Here is a 25,706-nt window from a genome sequence, read left to right as displayed (position 1 = left end):
CTGAGAGGATATAGAATTGAATTAGTGTATCATACTGATGGGAAAGACAGCACATTAAGAAGTGAGAAATCCCAAATTCCATGGGCAAGGATGCTATGAGTTTTGATGCTCATGGATGGCACCTGAACATAAGAGTTTTGGTTCCTCATATTTTTTTTTATTCTGCAGGAAGGAAAATATTAATGCTTTTTACTTTTATTTGGGCTATGGTGCTATTGAATTTGTTCCAGTGGCTCTTGGACATGTGAAAATCACCCCAGAAATTATGCTGTTTGCCTTTTCCTTCCTGTATCACAAATTACATGTCAGTACTTCTGAGCCTCTTTTTGTGTGTGTGGTTTAGAAAAAAACCTGCTCTTTACAGCTACAGCTGCCCTTATTCTGATCATGCTTGCCATTCAAGGAGACATTTGTTTGCCATGGCAAACTCCTGTTCACTTCATCAGTCTTTGTTATGCTGCGGTGGTCTCACATCTGTGTAGTTCACATGTGTGGGTCTAGAACTGCACTGAAGAAAATCATCAGGTATCTGGCAAATACTTGGTTTCCTCAGGACACGAGTTACGGCCATCTCAAGTGCTTCCTGACCTGGCACAGGGAATTGTCTTCCCGCAAGAGTTCAGGGGAATTCCTCATGCAAGAAGGTAATCACAATTAGTGTGAATGATTATAATCTAAAAATATATAAATTACTTTACATTAATGTGCATGTTTTAGGAGTGGTACTGAACCAAAGCTTTGCATTCTGATACTCCCTGAACTTCTGGGATTCTTAAAACTTGATTATTTTCTCATATGTGAAGTCTTGTACTATTGCACAGATATGGAAACTGATGATGAAGGGCTTCACTACCAGGTTCAAATAAATTTGAAGGGCTGTAAATCTAGATATAGAAGTATTTAGGTGTTCTGCTTCAAGTGGAATTCAAATCTCAGAGCTAGGGTATTTATCCAGTACTTGGGATGTTCTAAGGGCAACTGGAAGAATCATTGGATGTAGGCAGCCAAAGGGAAGCCCTAGAGGCTGAAGGGCAGGTGATTCTTTTTCAGGTAGGATTTCTTACCAGTAAGAAACACTGAAAGGATCTTTTCCTTGCCGAAGCCATTAGAGTCCAGAGAATGCCACATGCCAAGTAAATTTTACTATTTATGAAATTATCAGCTATTAAAATACACTGTCTATTCCCATGTGGAATTTGCCTTTCAGCAACATGAGGTCTTGTCTTACAATGATGGAAAGAATTTCTTATGTCCCTGCATTGTCAGACTGTCAGGTGCACAGCTTCCTGTATCATATCTTTATTATGATTTAATTACGTTTAAAAGCATTGATTTCTAAAAATCTCTTACACTGTCTTTGTCATAATGTTTAGAATGTATCTATGCCATACAGTAGTTATTCTTTAAGACTGTTTATACCTAGAAAACCTTGTAAAAGAAACAGACTGTATAGCAAAATAGATGTTCCTTATTTAATGCTAAACTAATTTTTAAAGCCACCTTGTGATTAATCAGGGTTGTGGTGATGAAAGTCTAGAAAGGGTAATAGAATTTTTCTCATGCTTTTTCTCTGCTGAGATGGTAGGAAGCCCAAATATCCATACTGTGAAACACTGATTCTCACTTCTACTGTTGCCAGTACTTCCCACTGTCTGAACAGGATAGGACTTTGTCTGAAACTCCCTTCTGCTGCTTCCTGGGGCTGACAGCTCAGGGCTGTTTAACTTAGTGACATTCAGGGCTGCATTTAAGAGGTGTGACAAAGCAAGTTTTCTTTGTAGAGGAGATAATAACCTGGAGAGTTTATGCAAAGCCAGTATCACCTGCAATCCATGCCAGAACTCTGCGTTCCATTTCTGTATTGAGTGCAGCTATTTTCTGATCCCTTCTGTTACAAGATAGAGGGTGAAATCCTGTCTCCAGTGAAGTTAGTGGGGTTCTTCCACACTGGAAGTGAAGGATCTTGAGTGGAGCCAGATTTCATTACAAATGTGTGTGCTTGAGCTGCCTGTGTGCCTGGGTTGGGCAATGAATGGTATGCCTGGTGCACTCACATGTATATGTTAATTCCCACTTCTCCAGCAGTCCTACCCCTGGTAAGGGGCAGACACTGACTGCTGTGCCTGTTAACTTCAAGGTACAGGAGGGAACTTTCCTTAGCTGATATAGGGGGGAAAGATTTACAGCTGGAAAATGAAGAAACCATGCTCTCTTTAGAGAGAGTTTTTTGGTTTTTTTTCCAAATAAATGGTTTTACCCTGGGTTAGTATCAAAGGGATATAAAAGTTTGCCTTATGGTTGAATGATGGTTTATTTTGGTTTTAATCTCCCTCTTATAGGGGGTTTGGAATACTTTTGTGAAAGTTTGTAAGACTGTATTGGTTAGAAATTATTCCCCTCTCCTGTTTTATCTAGCTTGGTTTTAATACTAGCTTACATAACAGTTATTTCTTCTGTAGAACTGATGAAGCACTGGCAAATTCAGTATGTGGTTCAGACAGACTGGTCCTCTGCTAGGCTGGGGTTTGGCTCTTGCTTGCACTGAAACCAGGTGTAAAATTCCCAGTGTGTCTCAGTTTGGCTTTTCTGTGACTCTGCAGCACTGATCTGCATATGGAAACTCCTGAACTGATGTTTTCCAGCATTGAGAGCTTTCAAAACCAAGTCTGTATTTGCCCTGTATTTGTTTAAACATAGAAAAAAAATACCAGAGCTTGTTCTGCACATTTGAAATCCCAGTCTTTTCTGTAAAAACCAGGTCAAATATTCTGTGTATTTGCAAGCCTGTCACTAATTTGTGTGGCTAAGTTGACAGTAATGGATATTGAAGATAGTACTGCTGCCCTCTAAGTAGGGCCTTCATTTACTTTAGTGGGGTATTCACCAGTTGCAATGCTTGGAAGATCAGTTTTTGTGTCTTCACTTTGCTAATGTAGTGCTATTATTAAAATTCTTCCTCAGCTCATTCCTAATGGCCACATCATTGGAAGCTTCAGGTTACAGTATGACTTCAGTAGTGTAGAGGGCAAGAAACTAAACAAAAAATCCTAATGCAAATCTTACTTAAAACAAATCATTGGAATTGGCCTCACATATAATGGCTTCCTTGGTGGCTGCTGTGCTTAATGTAGCTGCTCAGTTTAATAGTCCAAACTGTTGGACTGCAAGAAGAATTGGGCTGAGGAAAGATGAAGGTTCAGTACATACTAAGCTAATGTTTGGTGACTTTTTTCAGTGCATGAAACACTGCTAGTATTTCTACAGTGAGATGCAATAACACAAATATAGAAATAGAAAAAAATGGGAAGGCTAACTTGGGAATTCTAATACACATAACTTTCAAAACAAATTTATTTTTGGCTTTTTAATTATGTGGGAATGTTCAATATCACTTCTTTTTGAATTCTAACTTTGAAAGGAAATGCGAAGTTAAGATTTCTGCTTTTACTCATAGCTCTGAAGCACCTCTTAAAGGCCTGGTAACTTACCAGCAAAAGTAATGGGTTGCCCTACCTTATAAGCTCCTTGAGGCACACCAAAAAAAGGTCTGGGATCTGCTTTTTGAAATTCTGTGAGAATGTGTTGTATGCTCTGCAGTGCTAAAAGCTGCACCTCTCTCTTAACTAACTTTCTGATTTTTCACCATTGTTCTTGTATCTATGTACATTTAATTATTTTTCTTCTCTTGGCTCTCAAATAGAAGAATAAAGGTGACAACCTCCCATTTTGCTGACAAAGGCTACTGCAATAGATTGCTGGATATTTCTTGTGGGTGCCAGGATGAATAACTGTTTTGTGGATGGATGCTGTAGTAGACAGAGGTATTGACTAGGTTTTATTGTAATAAACATTGCCAGATGTTATCTCAGTGTGTCCTGTTTGCATTAGTAAACAGATAATTCCTCCAGAGAACAATTATTCCCTATAATGTTTTTTTAAAAAGTTTATTATTGTCTCCTTTTATATGTCTAGAGTGAGCTTCCTCTGCTTCCTATGCAGCTTAAGAATCTAAATAGGACATGTGAAACTAATTGCAAAATTCAGCTCCTGACCTAGGTTCAGATACCATGTCGAGGCCAGATCTATGGTGGCATTTTCACTTTGGGAACTCTTTCTTCATCTGAGACTCTATCCTGTAGGAAACACATAAGCATTATTTTTTTTCCACCAGTGTTACTGTCCATCCTGGTGAACACCTTGTCACGCAAATGTCACAGTAAATATCTCCATTCTTTCACTCTCAGTAAAAACTTTCAGCTTGTGAGTCACTGGATACACAAGGTGATGATGAGGTCCCACCGTATGCTTAGGGACTGAAGAAGGTAGTATAACACCAGTGCTTGTGAGCCCAGTATGTTCATTATCAAGTAAATTAAACCAGCTCCAGGTAAGGATCTGATGTTCCACAGAGACCAAGGATTGTAGGAGTCTGTATTCACTGATCAAACTGTGAAAAATCCCATCAGTGTGACAAGTACACCAGTGCACATCGCTCTGAGCCTCTGTGTGGCAGCTCCTGCATCTAAGCTTGGTTAGCACTAAATTTTAACTTGCAACAGCCAGGGCAGATTGAGCCATAGTTGGGCTTTGAGTTCTCTCTGGTGTTACCAGCAATCTCAAAAAGCAGAGCAAGTTCCCAAGTGGTTTTTTTTTTTAAGTGTAGTCAATGTCCATAAAAAAATCATGTTAAATGAGAGCTGAAATTGTCTGCTCTGGCATTTTGAAAATGGTGTATTTTTATTTTCAGTGTAGTTATACCTGTTTCACTGAAGGAGTGGTTCCTTGCTCTGCTGACTTGAACTGTCTTGTAGCTTATGATTCTAAGTCGTGTGCTAAACACTGACTTCCACAGACATACTGGTTCCTTTGACAAATTGGATTAATCTGGAGACTCCCTAAAACGTACTTAAAACAGTTTTGTATATTTAGAAAGATGCAATGTGTGTTTTATTACCTCAGAGCAAAAGAAGAGGGAAATATCTGACCTTCCTGCCAACTTTTCCTTGGTTTATTCATGAATACTTTCAGCAATGTCTCTGAAAATTATGAGGATAACTACTTCTAAAAAATCTCTGTAAAATTAGGAATACTTGGCTATTTACAATGAATCCCTATTTCTCATCTCACCTTACTTTGAATAGCAAAGTGCATGTCCAAGCAACAGCCACTGAACAAACAATTTCAAGTTGCATGCAAACCTGACTCATCATCTGTGCATTTTTCTTATTTCTAAGGAATAAAGATCACGTGTGAAATAAAACATAACAGAAAGGCACCAGAGTGCACATCTGAAGGTGGAATTTGCATTGGCTGCACTTCAGCACAGATGGTGGAAAAACTTAAATCTACTCTTGGGTCCTGAGACCTTTACCCCCCTCAGGTTAGCGAATATATCTAAGGGAGGAAGCTGGAGTAGCTATTTCCCAATTGATTTTAATGATTCATGCTCCCTGCAAGGAGTCATGGGACATGTGCCTGAGCATCCCTATTTTGTTGGATGCTGTAGGATGTTTGTTAAGTGAAATAGCCTTGTTAATAGCTTTGTTAATCAGTTGTTTCTCCAAATAAAATAAAAAATGCAACACAGCCCTCCTCAGGTTTGGTATTCTGTGAAACTAAATGCCTCATTTGTTCCTCTGACCTGGGCAGGAGAACTGGACCATATAATGACCAAAGCCTCTGCTTGCTCTGTGGGCCTTTTAATTTTTAAGGGATCAGGAGTGCATAGACTTACTGCTTCTTCCTCAGGAGTTACGGTGGAAAACCTTTGCCCTATTCTTCTCCATCCCTCTCTGTCTCTCAGCTCTGAAATGATACGGGGGCACACCATAAGTCACTTTCTGGTTTGGGGGTAAGGTTAGAACAGCTGAAGTCTTGGAGAACAGTTCATGGTTTAGGTAAATGTTGCAGCACGTAGCTGATGTGATTACAGGTGGGTTGGTTTGTTTCCTGTTTGGTGTGTGTATATATATATATATATATATATATATGTGTGTGTGTGTGTGTGTATTTATATGTTTCCCTGTGCTTTACATTTGTGTGAAACAACTCCTGTTTATTATGATCAGTTCCCAGGACAAAGTGGGAAGTCTGTCTCTAAGACCAGTTAGGTTTTGGCATCTTGTCTGTTACTGTGTGCACTGATGCTAGTTAATGCTCACTGAGGCAGTGGATTTGTGATTCTGGTTCTTGGCCTGAAGTGGATTGAGATTCATAAAAAATAATCTCAAATCACAAAGCCACCATGGGAGGCTTATAGCTTCTGTGACTATCTCACTTGGGCTAGATTTGGATCAGCAATCAGGAGGTGAATGGTTTTGTTCTTATCCCACTGCCAATTTCCTGAGCTAACATAATCTGAGTGTGCGTGTTACAAAACTTTATTTTCCAACTGAATGCGTTCATCCTTTAAAAACAGGTTTAAAAAATAAGGGACAAAATGTAAAGGAAATTTAACATCCAAAAAATACAGAACAGTGCTCAGGACTTTAACTTGGCAGGAACTGATGTTTACATATATTTTAGTCATTACTAAGAGTTGTTAGCACAGGGGATTGATTGAGGGAATGATTGTTGCTGTAGAATGATGATTTAATAAGAGAAAATCTGATAGATTTGACATGCTACATAAAATGTGCAGAATAGTTATTCTTTGGGGAATTGCAACTTTTGTTTATGCCCCTTACAGCTATGTTTGTTCTGTGCCTTTCCACATTCCCCTTTCCTGCTGTTACTCTCATTGCTAGAAATCATTAGTTTTTACCATTTTTACACATCACCCCAAGAAAAGCATACATGCACACCATTTTCCTTCCCCTTCTTGCTTTTTGTCACACCTTTGCCTGATCTGTTCTCCTAACACCTGTGGTGTTCAGTAGGGCAATGCAAAAATTACCCTGTTCCCTGTCTTCAGAAGATGGCTACCAACAGCTCCATTTTATTTGTTCTTTGCTAGCACTTTCTCCATATGCACTCCCTACTGCTCCGACTGATTATTATTTATCTGTTACTTAGTCCGAACAAGATGCCTGGTGCTTTATAAACCAGAAAATGAGGGATGTCTCAACTCAATGAAGTTGTTGTACAGGACAGATAGATGAAACAGCCCTTCTATTGTTTGCCTCTTTACTGATGATCTGTACTCTTCCAGTTTTCAGCAGTAATTTATGAGCGGGTTTTGTGGTTTTTTTCTAAATCTGAAATACCCCGTGCCTCTGTGAAGATCCTGTTGCAAGTGTTGTCAGTGTGTTTGGTCTGCTGTAAAATTTCATGGTTCCTGAAGGCAATGCCCAAGTAATACTGATCACCTTGACCTAAGCTGCTTTTAGGCCCTTTTACTGCAGAGAGGGTATGGTAATGTCAGAGGCTGGGCTAGAAATGGTCTTCTGCTTGCCTTGGATAAATGTAGGGCTAGCTTTGGTGCTTTTACTCAATGAATAATAATAAAAAACAATCCTAGAGTCTGATTACAACAAATAAATTCCATAACACCCTCTGCACTGTTTCTGTTGTTGTGCCAAAGAGCATAACATAAAATGACTGAGAACAGCACAACAACAATTCAAAACAACAGCACACAGTAGTGTAATTGGACCCTAAGCACATAAAAATAATGGTTTGAAAGAAAAAAAGAGGGGGGGGGAAAAAGGCAAAAATGGATGCCATGGACTGACATCAGGGACAGTGTCATGAAACTGCAGTAAGATGCATGAGCCTAGTAGAAAGAAAAAGAGAAGGGGGTGGGGGGGGTGGTGAGTTACTTATGAATCAGTACAACTGTGCTTTGTTCTGCATGAGTGTTTTAATAGAGCAAGTGTAATATAAGGATCAGGTGGGCTCGTGGGAATGGAACAAAAGGTTTTGTAAAATTAAAGCAAAATAATTATAGCTCTAGGTGTAGAGTGAGCACACTCCAGCAGTTGATAGCAGGAACCTGCTCAGAATGGAGAAGGGAGGAGGAAGGGAGATGCAGTTGGAAAGCTCTTTTTGGTTTGTTTTTCATATATATGTACATGCACATCCATGTACACATGTGTATATATATAAAACAGATTTGTATATGGATTTTAACAAAGACTTTAAATCAGTGACAGTTGTATGCAACTTTAGAAGTGACTAATATACCCACACACAAAAATGCATTAAAATGAAAATTTGAGGAATAGTCTCAAATGAATTAATTAGGAAAAAAAAAAAAAAAAAAAAAAAATTGCAGCAGGGTAGTATTGTCTTTCTAATGGAAGAAAGGACTAAAGTCTAAAACAGAGACCATCCTATGACATGGAATTTGAAGATGTTCTTGCTGTAAAAGCCCCAAGAGGAGTATGTGAAGAATGCCCAGCACACTAGTAAACCAAATTCTTAAGTTCCAGGAGTCAATGGTAAATGTCAGCTTCTGGGGATCACAAGGAAGCTGTCAGCCATATATTGTGTTTCAGAATCTCTCACATTTGGGCAAAGCAGTCTGCTATGCTCTCTTGCAGAAAAAAACCTGTTTTCTACCTGAATTTGAGTAGTTTACCAGCAGGTTGAGATCTTGGTTGATCACCAGGTGGCCTCTCTGTTTCTGGTTGAGTGTCTTTTCCTTCCTTGACCATGTTCCTATGTACATGGAGAAAGACTGTACTCAGGTGTGGATCCTTCTCTTTCTACGTTTGTTATGTTATCAGATTCTGAACACTTTGAACCTTCTACTTTGAGCAGTGACATCCAAACAAATCTGTTGTTTTTGTTTGTAGATACATTGAAAGAGAAAGAAATAGTGAATTTTAGCAGTAGCCCCTTTAACTCCATGTATGTGTGACATCCTATCCTGTGTTTTAGGATGGGTTTCCTTCCACTTCCTTGCTGCTATATGCAATGTTACAAAGAATATGAGCAACTACCTGTAATAAATTGGACCTAAAGTGAGGAACTGGTTTTGTTACAGGACTTCCCTGCCATGGTGGATGGTTTCTGATGGTGGGATGGTTGCTGTCTGTGGAAAGAAGGTTCAGTGGAGCTCACAAATTGTATTCACAGGCACAGCTACTACAGATGGCTGGCATGCGAGATAAGGCCTTGGCGAGGGAGGGGGGCGATTAGCCTGCCTCCCACCACATTTCCCCTTATTTTGTAGTCAGATTTCCTTTCTTCAGAGTTTGTTCAGGATAATTGTTCACAGACAATATATTTTTGTGCTCACGGTGCAATCAGAGGCTGTTCTCACTTGAAGCAAAGCACATCTTTTAGGTGGTGCTTTCTGCCAGAATGTGGAGGCTGAGATCAGAGTGAAGCTTTATGAGCTCCATTTGGTGCTTTTTACTTCCGTCTTGTTTCTGTCTCTGCAGGGGACGTGAAACTAGATTTGTCCTGTTTCCACAGCAGGGTTTTGGTTTATTTTGTTTTTCCAAAGCATTTCATTCGGTGGCGCAAATCCAGAGGAGAGTGTGTTGCAGAGATGGATTTGAATGTCAGACAGAGTTGTGATTATTAAAACTCTTTGTTGTAAATCAGAGGAACTAGGGAACAGGAGGCCCCTGTTCAATACAAATATTTTGTAGTTAAAATATCACTAAGTATTTACCCCTTAACGTAAAGAGCAATGAGAAAAGGTAATTTGGTAAAAGGGTTGCTTATGAGGTCTGAATCTCAAGACTTATATTCTGCAATTCTCCTCAAACTCTCCTTTCCATCTGCCTTTGTCTTTCATCTTTGAGGTAGCTGTCTAATACATTTAAGTGAAAGTACAGGATTAGACATAAAAATCCCAGCCCAAACCAAACCAAAAAACCTCAACAAACCACCCAAAACAATAAAAAAAAGTTTTTTTTCTAGGCTTTTAGGAAAAAAGAAAAACAAAGAAAAAAGAAAAGGAAAAAGAAAAAGAAAAAAAAGAAAAAAGAAAGAAAGAAAGAGAAAGCAGAAAAAAAAGAAGAAAAAAAAGACACTTCAGTAATATGATGCAGTACTGAAGATGATAACCAGACATAGAAAGAGTTGAACATGTAGTTCTGCAGTTCCCCTTCTATGTGCTACCACTGCTTCTCTCCTGTGCTCACCAGCTTTTGAAAACTCCTTTTTGTCTGTTTCATAGCACCAGTTATGTATCTGTGTTGATCTCACTTCCAAGTGATTTGTTAACATGAGCCTATTATGAAATCAAAGGTCAATAACAGGCCAGGCATTTGATGGAGTAAGCACTGCACACTGGAAAGGAAGAGGTCAAGAATAGCTTGTCACATCCCAAGTCTTCGGATGTGCCTCATGAGCAGTGTGTTTTGCTGTTTAGGAACAGAGACGCTGTAAAGTTTCAGTCTAGCTCTCCTTCACAGCAAGACACAATATGCCACTATCTGTCATATTCCAAGTCCTTGTAATGCTATTGAAGTCCCAGATTTTTGGCTTCTTTTGAGATAGACTCATTTTCTTCCTTGCCATTCCAGTTAATTCAATGTACATACATACACATGCATATTCACATAAATGTAGTGTTATTTTTTTCACAGCATGAAATTTCAAAGAAGGAACAAAAGCATAGGATTTTTTCCCATGTGCTTTCATTTTCTGACAAAGAAACTTTCGTAAGTAGTTTATATGCCAGCTTTATTTTTGTCCATTCACTCTGCTGTGAGTGGAGTCTACAGGATTAAGAACAGTTCTCTATTACAACATGCATTTATATAATAACATATAGTTATATTATTTATATAGTGAAGCCTGTTCTAAATTGTGCTGAACAAACCAACGAAAAGGTAGTATTTTCACTTTTGCTCAAAAATTTGATGTGCAATAACATACAGGCACCAGTGAACGCTGCTGTCCCTTTCTTCGCTTTTTTGCCTGATTATTCTTTTCCTAGTCTGTAAGAGAATGAATCTAGTCTGGCTAGAGAATTTGCACTCTGTTTTTCTCATAAGGAAGATGAAGTTTTTTAGATAACAGTGGGGACAATTTCTGGTCTTATTGAAGCGGTTGGCAGTTCTCCAGATGATTTGTTATGAGATTTGGCCTTGAGAAAAAAGGATCAGTCACACTCATCTCCTTTTTATTCTGAACTAGAATGACCCATATCTCTACCCAGTGATGGCTGCCTAGGATACTAGCAGTGAATTTTTGGAAAATGATCAAAAGTTCAAATATATGCAAGAATGCATGAAACCCACTGTCTAAGAGACCAGAGAGAATGCAGTTGGCCACAGCAAAATGAGTGATTAAATAGAACCAAATAAAACTGGAAGCTTGTTATGAAAGATGGTTTGGTTATTTTTCTGTTTAATACCATGTTAGGATGAGGCCCAAAACAGTTCTTTCAGACCTAAACTTATATATGTCTTTCTGCATTATGTAAAATCTTTTGATTGCAGAGCACTATAAATGGTGCAAAACAAAGTGTCTTCTCCAAGTTCCCTACAGTGAGCAACTTAGTAGAATTTAGTTTTAGCTTGTATTAGGACTTCATGTCCTCAGAGAACAGATTCTGCCCCTTTGATCTCTAGATATAAAAATCACTGTTTCCCATGTTTCCCAGTGGCTACAGGAGATCAGTTGACCCCCAGAAAAGAGCCAGGGAGATGTGGACACAGCTCCAGTCCATTCCCAACTATGCTGCTGGCTTGTATAATTGGAAAAAAACAATTATTGATCTCCATTAATCCCTATTTCTCAAGTGAACTTAAGAATACTTACTTTCCTTAAAAGCACACGTAAAGAAAGGAAAAAGGTAATGTTGAAGGCATAGATATTCTCCCTTAATGTAAGTTCTTTTGTGTTTTTGTGTGTGCAGGTACTCTGCAAAGTAAATTCACAGGCATATGATTTTATGTGTCTGTATCCCATTCAGTGCCCCTCCCAATGGAGAGGACTTGATCAAAACCAATACTCAGATCCAACAGTTTCTTCTGTCTTTTGGAGGTCAAAGAGAACAGAAGATTTCATGACAATGTACTTGTGTCTGCAGCTGAAAGCATTTCACTGACAAGCTGCTATCTGGAGTTTTGTCTTTCAGTATTTCTTGTAGGAGGTGAATTTTCCAGTCGGTTTGACTTTGCTGTCAAAAAGTCAAGTTTTTTGGTTGTTTTGTTGTTGTTTTTAATTTCCTCTGATTAAGTTAATAAAATGTTAAGAGTAATTGAACTAAGGAGAATTTTAAATCTGAGGGGTGTTTTTTTTTCTTAATTCCTAACCTGGTAAACAAGCTGCTTCTATCCATCTTTACAGAGATAATTTAAAGCCACTCTGCTGAAAGTATAGTGTAAAAACATCAGTTCTCACTTCAGAGACAAAACCACTATGATGACCTTCAAGCCTTGCGTGTTAAACTCACAAGTAAAAATCATGCTTTTCATTATTGTTGTTACCTCAAGGTTACTTCAGGGCTAAGGGTTCCTGTGAAGATCAAACACAATTTTTTTTTTTTTTTTTTTTTTTTTATTTTGTCTTGCACATCCTCACTTATACCTAGGTAATGCCCTCTGTGAAAATACTAAACCAGATAGTTTGTGGCCTTGAAGCTGGAGGGAGGATAGCTTGGCATTTTTTAGGCTCTGATCAGCAGACCAAAACAGATCCAGCTTTTCTTCTCATCTCTGGCTCAGTAACCTTGGAAAAGTCAATAATGTATTTGTGCCTACATTCCCTAACTGTAAAAGGAAGGGGATGCTATTTCCCTGCTGCAGACGTCCTGTGAAGATAAACCTTCTGCTCAAACCTGTGTGGGTTGGGTTCCCAGCCTGCACCATTAGTGGTGTGTTTTTTCTCCCAGCACATGGTCCTGGAGATCCACCAAGAAATCATCCATGCTTCAAGGGAATCACAGCAGGTCTCTCTGTTCCTTCCTGAGCACACCTTGTCAGGAACTGCTTCAGGAAAGCTCCGTGTCTCTCACTGCTGAGTTAGGGCTGTTGACATAGTGACTGACACTTCTGTACAGTCTTCTCATCCTTGGAGAAAGCAGTGATTGAACTTTGCCCATCCTGATCCCTTAGTCTGAGTTTCTGAACCTCTTTACAAGGGTGAAAGTGGTGATTTTAGAGCTGTAAGGTAGTGATTCTTCTGTGGTTTATATTTATAATGTTTTTCTGAAGCCTTATTCACATAGGCTGTTCATATGTGTCCCAGATACAAATAGGAAGACAACGTTTCCAGTTCCATCTGCTTCAGTCTAGAACAATTTTATCCACCATTCAGTAGGGGAAAGCAATTCTGATTTAAATGGCACATAAGCTACTTGTTATTAGTCTGATAGGATAAAGTATTGTGTTTTTTTCCTGATGAGTTTTTAAATCTGATCTGGAAATAAATGCATGGCTTGAACTCTCAAGTGGAGGTGTGGAAAAAAAAATACTGGGAAATGTCAGAGGCTGGAACTGTGCATCAGTGATGTCTGCTTCATACCTGGATTTTTTTTAAAATCTCTTTGGAATGATTTTTCTCTTCTCCAACAACTTTTAGCAGAGATAGGTAGGAAATCCCGTATAAAAAAAAAAAAAAAAAAAAAGAAATACAGGCGAGCAAACACTATCCCCTTGTAGGCACCAATTTTGGAAATAAATGATTAACAAATGCAACCTCTTTACTGATGCCCTAAATTCCATTGTCACTAAGTAACAGGCTCTGCAAACTGTACTTCCACACCTAACCTAAGTAATAGTAATATCATATTGTGATGTTGTGGAATAATGTACTGTTGAATGTGTACTGAAAATGGATTAAAAGACTTATTTAATGAAAAAAATCACTTTTGTATAGAGAGCAAAATACAAAGTTCATGTAGTTGGACTGAGGCACATGTTACCATGTACCTCCATAGCTTCCTAACTTTGCTAATGGGAAATAGTAATGGCGTTTATCTGCTCCCAGAGTCCCATCTGGAAAACTGCCTGGCTGCACTGGACATTGGTTCCTGCCAGGAGACAGCTTTTCAATGGAGAGGTTTCAGTAGCAAGCTGTTTCTTTCTCATCATCTACTCACTCTTCCTTAAGGCATTTCTGCCTTGATTCAGATTTGGGGCGTGTTCACACCTTTATAAATTTTGTGTTGGCTGTATTTGATTTCAATAAAGTGGCTCAGGTTTGTATCAGTGTTATTGAGCAGAAGCTGGTCTGCTGATTTCAGTGGGAGTTTACCTGATTAAACACAGAACACCAAGCAGCTGAATTTAAACTATTCTGGACTAGCTGAATCCTTCACGTTGCCTGGCTAAAGTACTTAAATGTGCACTCAATTTGGTTGTTCTTTTTCTCTTTTCCTCATAATTTGTGTTTTCTTTATTTTTCTTGTTTTGGTGCTACTTTCTTCATTTTTAGGTGACTAAAGATGTTCAGACATAGATAGTATGTAGTGGTGGGACACATTAAATAATGCTGACAGTTAATCACCAGGGAGATGGGACAGAGGTGTTAGTACCAGGAGCCTTTGTGACACTGGCAAAAAGGACCATGATGTTTTGAGAGAGATTTTTTTTTTTTTGCTAGATATTGCCAAGGAATGCCAATCTAGCCTCAGAAAATAAAAATACCTTTGCAAGTGGAAGCAAATAGTTGCTGCAAGCAAGGTGAAAACAAACATAAGGTTAAAAAGTTAGAGTGACCATGTCCTTTTTTCTGTCAATTGGATTTGGAAGAGCCTCTTACCAAAAGGTGCACGTTGAGTTCAGGGCTGTGTTCAGCCCTGCTGCTAAGGCATCATGCCACGTGAGCACTCAGTCCCCAGGCTGCATGGAGAGGAGGGACTGCTGCACTTGGCCACCATCCCTCAGGGGACGAATGTGAAGGAAGGAAGCAGATCACAGTGTATGAAGTCTGAAAAGTGACAGCGTTTTGCACTGAAGGCAGCTGCGTGAGGTTACCTGAGGACAGCGTCTGGCTCTACTAGCTGATTGCTTAGAGCATTTTTTAAAAATGCAGTTAATGGGGGCACCTCCTAAGCAAACCAGATATCCCTTTTACCATGCAGTCCCTGTTGAGAAAAGTATAATTTCACATTAATTACACTAGATGAGTAAGAATTTGTTATGTTCTGACATTATCCAATAAATTCCCATTTAACCCAGTTGTCCCTATTAAGTGTGTCAGCTTTTGTTTCAAAAGCTCTGCCATGCAAAGACAAATTAGTATATGTGAAAATACGTAATTTAAGACAACAAAAATTAGTAAGCCCTTATCCCCTTTTCAGGAAGAATTATTTATTACAGAATATTACAACCTCTGCTTGCTTACAGCTGTTTATAAAAAAACTAATTTTTGTTCACACTGTTAGTTTTTCACTGCTAAGCCTTAACAGCAAGAATTTTACTTGTCACTTCCATTTTTTTAACGTACTTCAATTTTCTTTAAAGTTTCGTTTTCAGAGTATCATCTAAATATTGCAAATTTGATCTGAAGGTACCTCCTAAGAGCTACCCTTCTCTGCCTTTGCCTTGTTACATGCAACATGTACTAGACTATAGCAAGATTTAATGCTGAAATGCTTTGTTTATGTCAGTTTAAGTCAAAGCCTAGGGGAAAGCAATTAGTTTATGTTACATGCAGTTAGTATGTAACTCTGTTCAACCAAAGTTCTTTTTTTTTTTTCCAAAGATTTTTCCCTCACAGATAGCTGTGTGAGAGCAGGTCAGCTTCTTTGTTCTTGAATTCCATGATAACTCTGCTGATTATGCCAGAGGATAGAGTGTTTAATGGGTGGGGTCTTTAGGGGAAGTTTTCAAGGCATTTCTGTAGCGAGGTGCATCACCCCATCAGATGTGTTTTCTGTCTCCTTTTTGTTAGAGCTTTCACTGGCAAATCAGTTTTAGGGAAAAAAGGAGCAATGCACTCAAATGCAGTCTTGACCTTTTAAATGCTGTTTATTTCTGCATCCTTTCATGCTTTGAAGGGTGCATGGAGGAGATGGTCAGTACCCTTACAAAGTTTAGGAATCTCCTTCTGTTAAGTTGCTGTTTGACAAGGGGGGTTGGGAGCAAAGTTAAATAATTTCTAAAATGAGCTAGCAAGCATTTTGGGCAAACGGCACTTAAAGATGTATGTGTACAAGACTCCCTGTTCTAACTTGACTGGTTTTTAGCAGCTGATATATGGAATATACAAAGCATAAATGTAGTTTACTAGGGATGTTTGATGCCTCTGATGCTGTTTGTGTTCAGAACGTGGTGGTTTAGAATGCATACTTGGATGTGAGGAATTACTATGTTTTATCATCCCGTGGTTTGAATTTGCAGAAAATCCATGGTTTCCTGCAATATCACTGCATCATATAAAATGCACACAGTCCTTCAAAATGCGGTAAAGTATCCATGATGTGATGTTAATTCTCAGTTTGGGGCCCACAACTTGTTTTCACTCGTGTAAGAAGTAGCCAGACCCAAACTGATTTTGAAAGATGAAATATTTCTATCCTAAAATTGATTTAAATGGATTCTTTCTTGTACCATTCATTCCAGGTGGTCATTTTTTACTTCTACTCACTACAAGGGTGTTCCTGTTCTCTGTTTCAGAACCTAGATTTTCAGTTAGCAATTAATGTGTGTGATTCAAGTCACTCCTTCTGTATTTTATTAATTTTTGCCAAATATAGTGTTACTCTGCCTACTGTTGATTGAGCAGAATGGAACTTGCCTACACAAAATTTCTTAGGAAATACAATTTGCACATCCAGATTTCTAACTACACCCACTCTCCCCATTATTGCAAGGTGTTAATCTAGTTGTGTGATGCTGCCTGCACAGATGCATATATACACGCGTGCTTCTTTAAAAATAGGTTGTGTCTAAATCCTTAGGAAAGAGCTTGAATACTGTGTTTTTCTAGGTTTGTGTGCTCACTGAATATTTAGCCCTTGTGGTTACTGCAGTAGAGTTTTTGTGAAGGCTTTCCCATGTTTTTAGAAGGTGCTTTTAGTAAGTAGTTCAGTCCTAAGTAACAACTGAGTTCTTTTGCAGCAAAATAGCAACTAATTTTAAAAGTAATTTAAAATTTACTCATATCCATTTTAACAGCACTTCTGATTTGAGCAGTTCTCTTCCAGAGAAATCTACCCTGGAGAAAATGTTTTTAATCAGGTTAAAATGGAGGCAAGACAGAAAAAAAAATGTTTGCTGTGGCTTGACTGCAGCAGTGCTAATGAGCTCTGCTCTAATACATGAAGGAACATATGGCCCCCAACTGAATACAAACTGGACACAAAGCAGTAATTCAGCTGAGATGTCCTGAATATTGTAAACCGGGTAAATGTGGTTGAAGGTGTTTATAAACAGTGGATGAATCCCACACACTGACTCACTGCCTTCTAACGTCCGGGGCTCAAGGTGGTATTTGTAGGAGTATAGCAAATGACCAGTAGAGGGAATTCTGATTGCTAACAACATAGCCAAGTGAAGTGTTATTTTATGAAGAAAAGACTTCTTGTGCTCATGACGCAGCAAGAGACGGATTATGGAGAGTTCGAGTTAGGAGAAGAAAAATCACAGGACAAGCAAACTGAGTATTTGTTGGCAAATAATTGCTCTCTTAAGCTGTGGCTCTCTTCCGAAATTCTTGGCATTCCTGAGCACTAGAACGGTTTTCAAAAAATGCATTGTTACAGAGTAGATGTAAAAAAAAGTCTCAAAGGCTGATGGTACAGACTTGCACAGGTAAGACTGTGTGTATTTGCTGCATGTATTTTTTCTGAAACTTTAGATTGTCCACCATTTATAGGCTTTTTTTAAATTTATTTTCCCTCTTTCTGAGAGAACCGGTGTTTTGGTTTCACAGCTGTATTTTGTCTAAAAGTTGGGGAAGTGGAGATAGGCTTCTAGGCTGCAATGTGTACTTATCTATCAGCATATGTTTATCAATATGCAAGAAAACAAAACAAGCTTGTAGGAGAAGTTATATGGCCCAGTTTTATTTAGTTTAAACGGGTTCTGGTTTTGACAGAGGTGTATCTAATTAAAAAGCTACACGACAGCTCAGTGTGGGGCAGGAACATAAGCCCTTACATGCTTGTGTTTCAAGGATGTCTAATTTCTATAGAAATTAGACGTGTGAGAGGCTGCAGGGAAGGATCTTTTTCTAAACCATTCTTAAGGATTGCCTGCATCTCCAGGGCTTCTCCAGGCCTGGCTTCCCAGGGAAATGAGATATCTGGGAACACCCCTCCTTATTCTCTCTCTCCTGCATTCAGTTTGCATACCTGTCTCAAAATTTGGCCACTTTCAACGAAGTTTGGTGTAATGAAGTCTCAAGATAGCTAAGCCTCCGCATGTTTTGTCGAAGTAGGAAGATGTTTAAAGGGGAAAAGGTCTTTTAGTGACCTTACTGAGGGAGAGGCTGCCCACAGTTTTACCCAAAATTACATACCAGAGACCCAGCATGGTCAGAAATCTAAGTGCAGAGCTTCTTTTTTTTGTTTGTTTTTTTTTTTTTTTTTTTTTTTTGTTTATTCCACATATAAAATTATTTTTTTAATTATAAAAAAAGATCTGTTAGGGAGTGGAAATATATTGGTGGTTAAGAATACTCTTCCTTAAAATTCCTTATTCACAGCTTATTCAACAAATAACGTAACAGTAAAATTACCAATTTTTGTCAAATCTACAAAATTTTCCTTATTTCAGTTCCCCGTTTCATAATATGTATTAAAAGGAGTGGGCAAAACAGTCTCACTTTTCAGAAGTAAACGCAAATAGCACATACCCTGGCAGAGCAGAAGTTTTCCTTTGTTTTTATAGGGATTTAATTTTGGTTTTACAGACCCTGTTCTGGTGGGGTATCCAAGCTGAGCACTAGACTGATGGCATGTATGGATTGCAGATACCCCTCTAGGAAGCCACACAGTGAGCATCATAGAATCCAGTATCCCAATCTTCTGAAAAAAGGCTAAGTTCCCCGTAAAGAGTGATGGTGATTTAACCTTTCCTACAGGGGTAATTTCTCCTTAATAAGTATCAAATGGAAGTTGGTTTATGCCTTTAAACATGGGCAGTTTTCAGTCCTCGTACTTTATTTTATCGTAATTGTGGTTATTCTGTTTATTCAGTACTGTGCTAAGTATTTCTATAATAATAATAATACATTTATTATTGTTATAATGGTTTATATTATTGTTAATATTACAATGGCTGTAATTAGCCCTTTTTTAACTCATAAAATGTTGGCCCTTCTGATATCTTGGGTATGGAGTACTGCAAGTTAATTATATAGTATGTGGATGAAAAATAATAATCCTTTTATTGGTTTTAATGTTCTGCCTTTTAGTTTTAATGACCGTCCCCTCTTTTCTTGGGAGGTCAGATTTATTTTATTTTCTCTGTGCAGTTACATTTATATCACTTCCGCTGTGTTCACTCTTTTTCATTTTCAGTATCAGTTTGAAGCTTTCTAAACTTCTCACATACAGAAAGCTCTTGAAGGCTTTAATGAGTCTTCTTGCTCTCTGAACCCTTTTTGTTTCTTCTCTAGCCTGTTTGGGAGAGGGTGATCAGGGTTGACTGCAAAATCTGAAGTAATGGCATAACGCTAACCCACGTAACTGCATTATAGTGTTCTGAAAAACATTTCCTTTGGACCCCCAGTCTCTGTGAGGTACTGAACAACCCCACCAAATCCCTCCGTTTCCTTTTCCTGAGTTGTGCTCTGTGAACTTAATGTGCATTCAGGGATGGAAGCAGTGCATATTATTTCCTCATTTCTGGTAATGGGAAAGCCTAACTACAGAATCCTATGGAAAGGTTTTTTTGAAGTTGAAAGAGAGATTTGTGGAGAAGGATCCTTGGACCTTGTGTGCAGCAAACTGGAAGGATTCCATAAGATGGGGATGGATGACATGGAAAGGAAGTACAGCTTGTTCTCTGGCTTCTAGACCATCTGCAAGTGACTTGCAAGAGATGAGAGGGTGCCAAACAAAAGCACAATTGTCATATAATGGAAGTGTGACTCAGTCATTGGTCTACTCTTACTGGAAAAAACAGGCAAAGCCTGGGACTGCTGCTTGGGTGGCACTATGATACTTTGTTCTTCTGAAAGATGTGTATTTCAGGCACTAATTCAAGACCATAAGTCATATTAGAATGTCTGGAAAAAGCTTTTTCACTTTAGTTTGTCAAATGTTATCTTTTTATTTATTTCTGCAGGGATATAGAGGCATACTATAGAAATACATAATACGAAGTCCCTGGGTCCAAGTAAAGCGTATCGAGTTGACTTTTGCTGGAAGCAAGTGAGTTTTGTTCCCATTCCTTTCCTCTTGCTTCTTCCTTCTTTTGCCTCTTTTTCTTGCCCCTTTCACCAGGAATTTTCTTCCTTTCTTCCTTAGTAAAAATTCTGCCTGGCCTGGTATATTTTCCTATTGTAAATTATCACTTTCAGCATTAAGGTGATAAAACATTATTCCTTCTTGGTTGCCCAAGAGATAACAAATAGATTTTGAAAAGCAGATGGCTGAATAGAGAGCCCTGAGGTAGCACAGAGCTAACAGGTGCAGCTCCCTATTCAGATTCTGCAATGCAAAGAAATCCTGCTTCCCAGACAAATGAGGAAAAAAATGAAGAAATGGTGAAAAGGCATTATTTAAGAGTCCAAATACATATCTTTTTAATTTGTACTTATGATAGGTGATGCAGGGATAGCATTTATGTGCTGGAAGTAGACATCCATAGAACAAGGAAAGCTTCATGGCTAAAGTGAAGTGCTGGAAGGTAGAGACCTTCATTGAATTCCATTGACTAGCTGAGTATTCCTCTTTCCCATGCAAAAGCAGAACTGTAGCAGAGGAAAAACTAATGTATCATTTTACAGGTCATTGTGAACTCTTAATGTGAAAAGGTAAGGAAGGAAAAGTCTGTTACTCTTGAAATGCTACATACTGAGGCAACTCAAATAATGTTTCTGAAATGTGTAGAATAAGCTGTTGAATACCTTAAGCAAAACAACACATGTAGATGATTAGCAAAGCAGGAAAAATCATAGCATCACTGTTACCTCTTTCTAGTTACATCTGTCTTACCTCACAGGTTTATTTTGGGGTTGTCAACCTATGTAGCCAGTCTTCCAGTGGTTTAGAAGCTATGTCTGCATTTTTTCAGTTCTTCACGTTTTGATAGAGCTTGGCTTCTGTGAGCTATTGATAACTTCAGATGCAGTTTATTTGGAGCTTCGTTCACACTACTGTAAATAAGAATTCAGAATTAAAATGGTTGGTGGACAGAGATGCTTCATTCCTAATAAAGTAATTAGGTCCTAATCTTGTGATTGTCAGCTCGAGCCATCCAGCTGGAACTCCTGACATGTGCTTACTGAATCAGGGTGGGCCATAGTGCGTGGCTGGGAACACTTCATTGTCATTGGTGCTTTTAAACACATTAGATCTTGGGATATCAGAGGACTATGAATTGTTGATCGTAACAGTTACCCTTGCAGAAGCAAGTAACTTATACAGGGCAACAAAATTATTTTCTTGCATTGCCAGAGATAGAAAAATGAGAGACTCTAACTTCTAGGCTTTTAAATTGAGTACTGGAAAACAGGGTTCTTGGTTTTCACTGAAAAATAAAGGCAAAGGAAACAAAGAAGGTAAATAATCAGATTTTTAGCTACTAATTAGAAACGAGGAATTAACAAATTATGAACATGGCTCTTACTGCCCAAGCATTAAATATTGAAGTCTGCATTCTAGATTGCATGCAAAGTGTTTCTGTTTGTTTAGACTTATTAGAGAAAAAAATAATCATAATCATAATCACATTTTAAAATAATTGAGTACAGGAATAAGAAGGTATTATAGATTGATAATCTTGTGCAAAAGTTCTAGGAGTTTTGGAATGTGGCACATCGTACTCTCAATTTTTCCATAAAAACAGTTTTCCATTAGTCATCAGGTTGAAACAAGGTTTATAGACTTGAAAAACAAGTCATAAGAGCTATAAAACATTTTGGAAAGGTAAAATGAAAAGGTTGAATGGGATGGAAAACTTTTTGAGCTGCTGGGAGAAAAAACAGTAATGTTGAGATTTTTTTTCTCCTTTTGTTTAAAGACGGGGTCTTGATGGAGTCAAGCAGGGCGAATGCTGTAACCAGCCCTGAATATATGATACCTTTAGAGGAAAGATTGCTTTCCTGTTCCTGTGTTCAAATTGCCTTGAGTGAGCCTGATCCTTCAGTACCACACAACTATTAACTGAGCTGAAGGAGATCTCCTGCAGCTGTGAGTAGTAATGAGGCTTTAGTGTGTCTTTCCACATGAGCACTAGAATGTTCCTCTCTCACTAGAAGACTCACTTTTCCATTATCAAGTTGTTACTTATTTTCTGCATATCTAAAGCATCTCTCAGGGTACTATCCAATCCGTTCACTCTGAAGCAGTAGAAAATTCAAGCCAACACAAGTTCCAGAGAGCTTCCTTAACCTTGGATGTGAAAGGTCAACAGTGATGGAGGTTTCAGTGCATCAGGGTAGGAGTTTTGAAGGGGAGCAGGAGAGTGAATACCTTTAGGATTGTACTCAGAATATTCTATAAAGGATGTGGAAAACACAAAGAAATACCACAAACACATCCACAAAGGGACATGTTGGAGACAGAATGGGAGTTGTCATCCAAAACTGTGATGACATCTGAAATGGAAATAGGTGTAAGTCAGTGCTAGTGTTCTTTTATGAAGACTTTTCTTCTTTTCATGATGATTTTCTCCCTTTGCACCAGTTCACATGCTCTCCTGTAATACAGAATTCACATGACCTTGTGAAATTACAAGAAGAGCAGAAACCAGACAAAATGCATGTTTTTACAAAGGACAAATAACCCAGTCCTCTTAGAAGTGAAGGACTTGGTGGCCAGAGTTAATTCCCTGAAAACAATGCCTGAAGTGAGGTGGATAAAAAATACTTGGGAACATAAACTTTAAGTGCTGTGAGAAGGTGATACTGCATGGCAGATTTACCTGAGATGTATGTGCTGGCAGGAGGACAGGTTTGGGGTGTAGGAAGGCTTTTTATGATCAAGCAGTGTAGCTCAGAGCAGCATTGATTTTATGTGTGTGAATGATAGACAGTGGTGAAACAGAGTACAGCAGAATCCTAAACTGAGTGATTGTGATTGGGCAAATTATAAGGGGATTTATGCTTTCTGCAGCTATAGCTCAGATGATTTGGCTATGCTTTTTCTTTTTCTCACCCTTGTCTCAATTTATTTTGTATTATGTATCATGCCTGTAATTGTATTCTCTGTTGTTTCTCTCCTGACATGTTTAATCCCACGGCACAGTCTAGTCTTTATGTTTTCCTTCTCTTTCAAAGAGTCCCAAGAGAGAGAAACAAGGAAGGTAGATGTGTTTGACTTTGGAAAATGAGTTGGTGCCAGTTGCAAAGGAAATAAAATGCATCACAAGGGTCTGCTGTGGGGCGGGGAGTGAAGATACTGCTCATTTGTGACAAAAAATTGCCTTGAAGACTGCTTCAGCTTGATCAGTCTGAAACCCCTGTCTCACTGTTTCCCTCAAAAAGGCTTTTATGTTCCTGTTTCTTTTGGAAGCGGACTTTATCTATTTTGAAACAAATCCAAAGCTCCCCAAATGTACTGTTTGCTTTCAGGCCTCAGCACAGGAGAGCTCTGCATTGGAGTCTCATTGCAGAGGGGTTAGGAGGATGAGCATTATATGGGCCATGAGCAAGGATAGCCAAAGAGTCCACATGCGACCAGCTTTGTGGTGGCAGAGGAGCCACGTTGTTAGGCAGCGTGTTACTTCTGCAAGGGCTTTGAATTTGGGGACAATTGTGCTGTGCAATCCTATTGGAGAATAGGGCCGTGGCTTCTCCCTAGCCCTGTGCAGTGGGTGCTATGTGCTTAGCCCACAAGAGGACAAGCTGTCAAGCTGTGTCTGGCACAAGGGATCCCAGGACAAAGGAGAGGCTCAAGCACTCACCCCTCTATGCAGGTAGTGCTGTGGGTGACTGCAAAGCTACAGTCAGGTGGGGGGCAGTCTTAGACTCAACAAATGAAGCCCAACAGATCTCTATTTTGCATGGGGCTCTTCTGGTTTACTTGTAGGGGGCAGGACTTCAGAGCTTGCAGGAAGGCAGAATAGGATTCATATGATGCCATCTTGTTTTCAGGGTTGTAACTCTGTTAATCACTCCTTCAGAGAATCTCAGTCTTGATGGGTCAATTGGAGTTTATCGTTACAGAGCCTTAGTACATGAATTCAAATTTTCAGCAAATGGTGGCTCAATATCCTCCCCAAATTCCCTATGGATTCCTGTCCTAAAGACATAGCTTTCTAACATGTTTTTTGTTTCCCTACTCTTGAGATATCCCTAATCTTTTCAGAGCATCAATCCCAATATTTGAGTTTGCAACAGAGAACTTTTTCAAGGCACACCTGTGGAGCTCATTCCTAGCCTATAATTTTGATATTAGCAGTTCAACCTAGTGTTAATACTGCTAGAATCCTGATACATAGAAGGAAAGAAAAGAAATGCACCCTCTGGAAAAGGACAATACAATCTTTAAATTAGTGGTGGCCATTCCTGGTGATATCCGTGGTGATATTTTTTGAAGTTCAAAGTCTTTTTTCCTTTTTGTTTTTATTTCTTTAGCATATTTCTCTATTTGCATCAGCTGCAAATGCATTTACCTTAAATTTTTCTTAGTTTAGAAATCTTACAGGGTTTTTTGAAATTTCTGTTCCTCCGATTCAGCTTTTAAAAGAAATCCTAATAAATTATTAAAAAAAAAAGAAGAAAGCAACTCTCATATAAGATTAGCTCAAGTGAGCTGCTGCCAACAATTTCTTTTTACTGTAAAGTGGGCTTTGTATTTCACATGGGCTAAACATTGTGGCCTGCAGCAACCCTGCATAACAGTCTGTGAGTCTGGAAAAATGGAGTAAAGGTGACAGGGGAATTTACTCTGGTAAGTTACTGGTACGAGAGATGCCTCATTTCTAGACCAGTCACCTTCTCCATTGTTAGCTTGAAATTGTCTAGTTTTATGTAAGGTTGGCAGAAGAGTACAGACTGCAAGGGGACCAAATTCCTAAAGGTTTTTAAAAATCAGAAATGCAGCAGAGTCAGAAATTACTCTTGCCTTGCGAGAGGGTCTTCAGTGTGGACTCCAGAAACCCCTGTGAGGGTTCTCTTGCTCCTGAGGACTTGCTGGGTGCCTGAGCACTCAATGTTGGGGAGAAATCTAGAGGTGCTGTGAGCATTGGCCAGACTGAAGACCAGAAGAGTGTGGGAGGAAGAAGTGGTAGAGTAGGAAATGGCTGGGAAGGCTGGGGATATCATGGCTGGGGTACCATAAGAGGTAGAGAACCCAAATCCAAAGGAATCCAAGCCCCACAGATGCTGTTACTTGGGGGATGACTTGCTCAGTTCAGATACCGTCTTGTCTGTCACCATATTCAGAGGTATTTTAGTAAGGCATCACGTTGAGATGGAGGGCTGGAACTGGAGGGAAAGACACAAGTTTTGGTCTTTAGATAATATGTGTGAACTTGACAAACTGTAATGTCTGTGTCTTTATCTCCGAGAGAAGAATAAAAATGCATGTGTGCTTCAGAGGGGACCTGAGATACTTCATCCATTTGGAAATTATTTTTCTCCTTTAGGAGACAGATGCTTTACCTTTTCCATGAAAAGTTGTAAATGTTTCAGAAACAATTAATGAAGCTTCCTGACATCCTCTTGGGTGAGGAAATATGATTGCTGTGGGAAAACTGAGGCAAAAATCTGTCATGTGAATATTTTATTTCAAT

The 25,706-nt window shown here is 38.8% G+C and overlaps 1 protein-coding gene across 50 annotated transcripts in view; it reads left to right on the top strand.

Annotated features, from left to right (window-relative positions):
* ZBTB20 (zinc finger and BTB domain containing 20) overlaps positions 1 to 25,706 on the top strand; it is a 505,805-nt gene that overhangs the window by 173,702 nt on the left and 306,397 nt on the right. For 28 of the 50 annotated variants that reach the window (XR_011729104.1, XR_011729105.1, XM_071759958.1 and 25 more), the window contains one exon: positions 20,091 to 20,176. The exons of the other annotated variants lie outside the window; for them this stretch is intronic. The gene's annotated coding sequence lies outside the window, so the exon portion shown is untranslated. The remainder of the gene's footprint in view (positions 1 to 20,090; positions 20,177 to 25,706) is intronic. 50 annotated transcript variants of the gene reach the window in all.

The sequence above is a fragment of the Heliangelus exortis genome, chromosome 1, assembly GCF_036169615.1.
Source record: "Heliangelus exortis chromosome 1, bHelExo1.hap1, whole genome shotgun sequence".
NCBI lineage: Eukaryota > Metazoa > Chordata > Aves > Apodiformes > Trochilidae > Heliangelus > Heliangelus exortis.
Note: the sequence above shows the minus strand (reverse complement) of the source record. Positions and strands in the feature narration are given on the sequence as shown.